This window comes from Balaenoptera ricei, chromosome 4, assembly GCF_028023285.1.
Source record: "Balaenoptera ricei isolate mBalRic1 chromosome 4, mBalRic1.hap2, whole genome shotgun sequence".
Lineage (NCBI taxonomy): Eukaryota > Metazoa > Chordata > Mammalia > Artiodactyla > Balaenopteridae > Balaenoptera > Balaenoptera ricei.
Genome location: NC_082642.1, coordinates 73,897,209 through 73,904,782, shown reverse-complemented (window position 1 = coordinate 73,904,782; position 7,574 = coordinate 73,897,209). Strand labels below are relative to the sequence as shown.

At 41.5% G+C, this 7,574-nt stretch overlaps 1 protein-coding gene across 1 annotated transcript in view; it reads left to right on the top strand.

The window, feature by feature from the left end:
* The first annotated feature begins 1,581 nt into the window (after positions 1–1,581).
* GNB4 (G protein subunit beta 4) overlaps positions 1,582–7,574 on the top strand; it is a 60,427-nt gene continuing 54,434 nt past the window's right edge. Inside the window, exon 1 of the mRNA XM_059920568.1 lies at positions 1,582–1,786. The gene's annotated coding sequence lies outside the window, so the exon portion shown is untranslated. The remainder of the gene's footprint in view (positions 1,787–7,574) is intronic.

Here is a 7,574-nt window from a genome sequence, read left to right as displayed (position 1 = left end):
AGACAGAAAAGAATCTAAAAGAAAGTGGGCTTTGGAGTCAATCCAATCTAGATTCCATGTAAGGCTGTGACACTTACTGTCTATTCTATGTAAATTACTTAATCTCACTGAGCCTCAGTTTCTTTATCTGTAAAATGGGGATAGAATGCACACTGTAAAGTTAGTATGAGAATTAAGTACAATATAAGAAAGCAGGGAGCCTGGTATGTAATAGGAGTTCCTTAAATAATAATTTCCCTTTGCTTCCTCCTAAAAATGACAATGATAAAGCCCAGGATTTAATCATTAAAACATATAAATAGTTACAGCTGCAAACTATTCGGGTCCCAATCAACTTTTCAGACACTGATATGTAGAAGATTTGGCATTTCTCCTCTTTCTTCTTAATGGAAACAAGCACCCCACATTAAGGAAAATGAAAATTTGGGGGAAAAAACCACCTATAATTTCATCACCCTAGCACCACAGCTGTTTCCATTTTTGTCATGGTCTGGCTTTTAAACAAAACGGTCACATTTTCTCCACAGCTGCAGTCAGGGTGTGCTCATCATGAAGGTACTAAAAGATTTATTCCAGGTGATGGTGGGACGCTGCTGAAGAAGAAATGGAAGGCTGCGGAGGTGTTAAAGTTCTCTTAAGATATTGTTCAAACGTTTCTCCAGCACAAAAACTCCACAAAGAACTCCTCTGCAGTTGTCGTTACCCAGGGCTGTTTCTTTAAATTGTTTGACGTCAGAGAAGGAATGCTATAGCAACAGTCTGTCAAACTGGAATTAACTCAGAAGAAAGATGGGGGTGGGGAGAGGAAAATTGCTCCCGGGCGGTGCTGACTTCAGAGGAAGCAAATTGGGTAGATGCATTCATTTTATGACATTTTAAACATAAAACACCCCTAGAAATCTAGAAAAAGTCGGTTGCATGTGATGTTTAACTCATGCAGAGATGAGCAACTTGACAGGGTTATCTGGAAGGCCCGCTTTCATCAGTAACAACAGTAACGATAACTTCCAAGCATTGATCATTTATTTAGAGGCAGGCTCTGTGCAAATGTTATCGCAGTTAAAATTTTCGCACCTTTTTGAGGCAGGTACACTATCCCTATTTTGCCCATGATGAAACTGAGGCCCTGAGATGGTACACGGTCATACAACTAGGGACGGTAGAGCTGGGATTGCAATGCAATTTTGTATGACTCTGGGCTTCAGTTTACTCTCTTACATTTATAATTCCAGAATGTTAAACCTAAACGGGACCTTGAGGTCTTCTAAATCAGCCCCTCTATCCTGCCCACGAGCAAGCTGAGGCCTGTGCGGTGGCAGGAAGGAAACCGGCCACACCACTTGGGCGCTACTCAGAAGTGTGCTCCGGCGTCCAGGCGCCGAACCAAGAAAACGAAACTGCCCGGGAATAAATGTTTTTCTTCTTCTAGCAGGAAACGAGAGAGAAAATAGGAAGCAGACGCTCCGCTCCGCGCCAGCTGCTTTCGCCCCCCGCCCGGGCCGCGCACGCTCCAAGGTCTGCGCGCGTCCGCGGCGCGTCCCCGCGGGCTCGCGCGCCTCGTGCCTCGCGCCTCGCGCCTCGCGCCTCGAGCCACGTCCCCGCCCCGGCCCCGCGCGCCGCGGAGTTGGCTGCTGGGAGGCGCGGGCCTGGGTGTGGTCGGCGGATCTCGGCGGCGCTGGTCTCGGACGTACTCTGCGCTCTGCAAGCCGGCTCCACGCGCCAGGGGCTGCTGAGCGCCCAGCTGACCTCCGCACGCCCAGTCCACGCGGGCCCAAGCTCCCTCCAGGTAGGCGGCGGCCGCGCTAGCTGCGGCTCGTCGGTGCGCCCCGCGGGGGCATCCCGGGCTTCCCGCAGGGGGCGTGAGGCGCGGCCGGCGGGGTCCTCCTGACTCGGGGAAGGGGGACTCCAGGAGGCGGACCCTGCCCGGGAGGGACGGGGCGGGCGCGCCTCGGTGGCGCTCCGCTCCGGTGCGGGGACCAGCCGCTCGGCCGCCGCTTCGGGCACTTCCTGGGCAGCGAGGGGGCGGTCTGTGGTCCTTGGCCTCCAGACCCCCAGGTTCCTTTCCGCGCCCCGAGGCGCCTCCGGGGCACTGGAACGCGAGCTTGTGTTTGTCCCGAGAATAGCGGTTATTCAGGGCTTCCCAGAAGGGTTATTGGGTGGTGAGCGCTGGGAGAGATAAAAGTTCTCCACCGAGTGCTAAAAATGAGTACAGTGGTTTCGTGTTAAATTTATTTTGTAAAGGATAGGATGCCCAATATTTGGCGGGGGGGGTGAGGAATTAAGGATTTTGAATACTTGTAAGTTCAGTACATGATAAAATGTTTTCCTTTTCTCTCCACATTCTTTTTCTGCTTCAAAACACAAATGATTGCCTTGTATTGTACTTTGATATTTATTGCTCTTCGGCAGAGGAAGAATTTCCCAAAGTTTAAAAACAGACTTTAATTTGTTTATAGAAGCAGCGTCTTGTTATTTTGCATCTCTCTCTCTTCCCTTTTCTCCCACTCCTTCCTTTTCTCTTTCAGTAAAGGGTGTGGATGCATCTTTCTCCTTCCACAAGCAAAATAGCTCGGTCTGTGGATTAGCACCCTACTGGAAAGTTTTCTTAAGACGTTCGGCATTGAATTGTTGATGAATTCTAATCGTTTTGGTATTGCATACTGAGATTGTGACCTCTAAGTGCGTCTTCTAGAACAGAGGTAGAGCACACACTGCTTATTTAAGATGAAAGAGAAGTCATTTCTAGTCGGCGAGGAAAACGACGGTCTGTAACGTAAAATTGTATGCTTTGAGTCTCATTGCCATTGCGCATTTTATGGCTCTTCAGTGTGGGGCTTTAGGGTTATTACTGATTCTAGGCTCTGAAAGTTTATTGTATGTTTCAGTATTTAGTTAAATATCATTTTAAGACTTTCCATGTTGCATTTTGGTTTGTAGATTAATTTGAAAGTGAAATAGAAACTTTTAAAACATTGCTTTATTGAACGTCCTTAATTCTCTTGTGTATACACATTTATAAAATTATAAAATTGGTTAATATGGATTTTGATACATTTATGTTCATCTCTTTGTGAGCCATAGGCATTACTTAGGTTATTCAGAGTCGTTGGTCTTCGTTAACTTGCAGAATTGCTTCTTTTATTATTTTCTCCAGTTTTATTGAGATATAATTGGTATATAACATTGTGTAAGTTTAAGGTGTACCACGTGACGATTTGATAGATATGTAAATTGCAAAATGATTACCACAGTTAAAGTTAGTTAATACATTCATCACCTTTGTGTGTGTGTGTGTGTGTGTGTGTGTGTGTGTGTGAAATTTAAGATTATTCTTTTAGCAACTTTCAAGTATGCAATACAGTACTGTTAACTGTAGTCACCATGTTGTACATTAACCCCCCAGAACTTATTCATCTTATAACTGGAAATTGTTTGTTTTTTAAAATTAATTAATTAAGTAATTTTTGGCTGCTTTGGGTCTTTGTTGCGGTGGCTTCTCTTGTCTCGGAGCATGGGCTTTAGGCATGTGGGCTTCAGTAGTTGTAGCACGCGGGCTCAGTAGTTGTGACGCACAGGCTTAGTTACTCTGCAGCATATGGAATCTTCCCAGACCAGGGCTCGAACCTGTGTCCCCTGCATTGGCAGGCGGATTCTCAACCACTGCACCATCAGGGAAGTCCCTAACTGGAAGTTTTTAACATTTGATCAACATCTCCCCAGAATTGTTTCTTTTAAATCATTGGCACTTTAGTATGTCAGCACATATTTTTACACTTTAAAAATAGACTCTGGGACATTTTGAAAATTGAGAATTGGAACTACGTGTTGGACATTTTTTTTGCCCTTACCAAATACTGCCTGAGATGGTGTGATTTCACTGATTTCTTTTAGGCATGTTATTGAAACACACTGTGTAATTTCTTTACCTTGTTAATCTGCATTTATTATAGGAACTACTTATTAAGCATATGTTCTGGGCCAGGGGCAATGCTATACATTATTCTGTTTATATTCCACATTAACTTGGCAAAAGAGACATTATCCAGTTCTACAGGTAAGAAAATTGTGGCTCTGAGATGTTAAGTAACTTGCCAGTGGTTATGTAGCTGTTAGGTAACTCAGTTGGGATTTAAGGCCAGACCGCTCTGTCTCTAAAGTTCATGTTCTTCCCTCTGTGCCACACTGACTTAGTGCCAGGACATGAGGAATAACCCTCAGTTACTCAATAGCATATTTGTAAATTTTCCAAGACGTGCCAGAGATGTGGGTTTGATTTTCTAGCATGATCATTACTATCCATCTGTGCTACTACACAGATCCTCATGTCAGCCATTCTCTTCTCACCTCTCTATTCCTGCTTAAATGTCTAGCTCAAAGTTCAAAACCTCCCTCTTGCCAGGGCAGAATTTCTCCTACTGACATTAATAGGTAGTGATAGCTTAATTATCCTTCCAAAATAATAACCCCATTTTATGTGGGTTCTCTAGAGCCATAGGTATAACTAATTAGGAAGGTTACAAACAGGATGGCAATCTATTTTGGAATATGGGAACCTTTTGATACCCCTCAAATTTAAACCAGAAGTTATTTTGATAGATATTTCTTTCTGCAGTTATCCCATCCGTTCTCCACCTTCAATTTCAGTTTCTGTGGAATCATCTACATTATAATACAAACATTCTGTTATGTCTCCCATCTTAAAATTCTTTCTTCATCCAGTATGCTGTCCCATTTCTCTGTTCCACATTGAGAAAACATAATCTTTTGATAGAACAAAAATAGAGAAGAGGTAACCAGAAACGAATTAGCTACCTGTAGAGGGTGGGTAGGAACTGAGTAAAAGGGATGGTGGAGGGAATGGCATTGCTCTGATTATACCTTTTTGTGTAGTTATGAGCTTTGGAAACTTGGTAATTTTTATATGTTCAAAAATGAAATTAACAGGACTGGGAGAAAAAAGCCTCCAAAATTGAATATAAACAGCAACAGATGAACTAACTGTATTTTAGTGAATAACGTAAACTCTCAGAAGAAAAAAATGAATCCAAGTAAGTTTTTAACACAGGACTTTGATTATATACCTTTAACCTAAAGGTGAAAGGACTGCCAACAACGACAACAAAAAACCTTGAACCGTGTGTAGTAGGCTGTTATCTATAGTGTAGAGATATAGCAGTTCTGAAACGATTTTGTGTGTATTGTAGGATTGAGCAAATGAGTAAATTCATGCTATTTTGAGAGCTCGGGTTTTCACTGTGGGAGAAGGGAAATAAAAAATATGAAACAGAAGAAGGCAATGAAGACCTCTATGGTGTTGGACTGGAATTAGAGTTATCCATATGAACTCATGATTAAAATATACCTACATTCATACAGACATGCATATAATTCCTAGCTCTGTCTGATGAAAGGGCTAGAAGTAATGACACCCTAGTAGCAGTGGGCACAACCAGTGCACAGACCTAAATGGCTGGTTCGAGAGCTGGGGAAGGGAAAGTATAAGATGAGCGTAGAACACAAAGTAAGGAAAGATTCAAAAAAATAATGGGGTCATGTCAAAGGGATGTAGGAACTAGCTTGAACAGCCAAATCTGGGAAAATTTGAGCATCAAAATGAATAATAATAATAATGCCTTATAACCCATTGAATGAAAAGAATCCACAAGTCCATAATAAATAAATAAAATAAGAAAAAGGGAAAAACTGTTCCCGGTAGACCACTAATAAAAACTGTAGAAGGAACAATAGAGTTAGAAAAGTCACTAGTTTGCAACCATCATGATAATACTGATTCAGGCGAGTGTTACTAATAGAGAAAGGTCGATGAGGAAAAGGGTATTACTACTGTTTCCAGTGATCTCTCTAGAGATTACCAACCAAGGGGAAGACAGTAACTTCGCAGTGGAGAAATCTGGCAGATACCACTTCAGTCAAGTGATCAAAATTAACATCACCAGTAGTGGCATAAATATGTTCCTTTTAACTCTCTTGCACTGTTGGTGGGAATGTACATTGATACAGCCACTATGGAGAACAGTATGGAGGTTCCTTAAAAAACTAAGAATAGAACTACCATACGACCCAGCAATCCCACTACTGGGCATATACCCTGAGAAAACCATAATTCAAAAAGAGTTGTGTACCACAGTGTTCACTGCAGCTCTATTTACAGTAGCCAGGACATGGAAGTAACCTAAATGTCCATCGACAGATGAATGGATAAAGATGTGGCACATATATACAATGGAATATTACTCAGCCATAAAAAGAAACAAAACTGAGTTATTTGTAGTGAGGTGGATGGACCTGGAATCTGTCATACAGAGTGAAGTAAGTCAGAAAGAGAAAAACAAATACCGTGTGCTAACACATATACATGGATTCTAAAAAAAAAAAAAAAAAAATCGTTCTGAAGAACTTAGGGGCAGGACAGGAATAAAGATGCAGACGTAGAGAATGGACTTGAGGACATGGGGAGGGGGAAGGGTAAGCTGGGAAGAAGTGAGAGAGTGGCATGGACATATATACACTACCAAATGTAAAACAGATAGCTAGTGGGAAGCAGTCTCATGGCACAGGGAGATCAGCTCGGTGCTTTGTGACCACCTAGAGGGGTGGGATAGGGAGGGTGGGAGGGAGGGAGATGCAAGAGGGAGGAGATATGGGGATGTATGTATATGTATAGCTGATTCACTCTGTTATAAAGCAGAAACTAACACACCATTGTAAAGCAATTATACTCCAATAAAGATGGTAGAAAAAAAATGTTCCTTTTGACATGCTTGAAATAGGGATGTCATTACTTTTCTGTGGTATTTCTAAAATGCGTAACCAAAATCTAATCACAAGGAAACAGTTGAGAGACCTTAACTGAGGATTGTTCTACCAAGTAACTGGCTTGTACTCTTCCAACATGTTAATGTCATGAAAGACAAAGGCAAAGGAACTGTTCCAGATTAAAGGAAGTTCAGGAGACCTGTCAGTTAAATGCAATGCATAATCCTGGATTGGATCTTGGGTTTTGGGAAATCCAATTACTCTAAGAACATTATGGGGACATTGGCAAAACTTGAATATGTACTGAATATTAAATATTAAACTTGAATATGTACTGAATATTAAATAATATTGTATCAAATTTAACATATGTTACATATGTTAAATTTCCTGAATTTGATAATTGTACTGTAGTTATGTAGGAAAACGCCCTTGTTCTTAGAAGATATACAGTGAATTATTTAGGAGTAAAGGGTCAAAATATCTTCAATTTACTCTCAAATGGATAAGCAATAATAATTATTACATATAGAGAAAGCAATAAAGCAAATGTGGCGAATGTTAACAACTGGTGAATCTAGGCAAAGGGAATGAGAGTATTCACTATATTAAAATTTTCAACTTTAAGTTTGAAATTCCAAAAACATGGAAAGTTAAAACTTCAAAAACTAATAAAACTACTTAGTGTCCAAAAATCTTGGAAAGATTCCATGTAGGCTGTATCTACTTCGCAACTCCTTCTCTCCCTCTTCTTCTGAACCTACTCCAGAGACTTCATCCTTCCTATCCCACAAAAC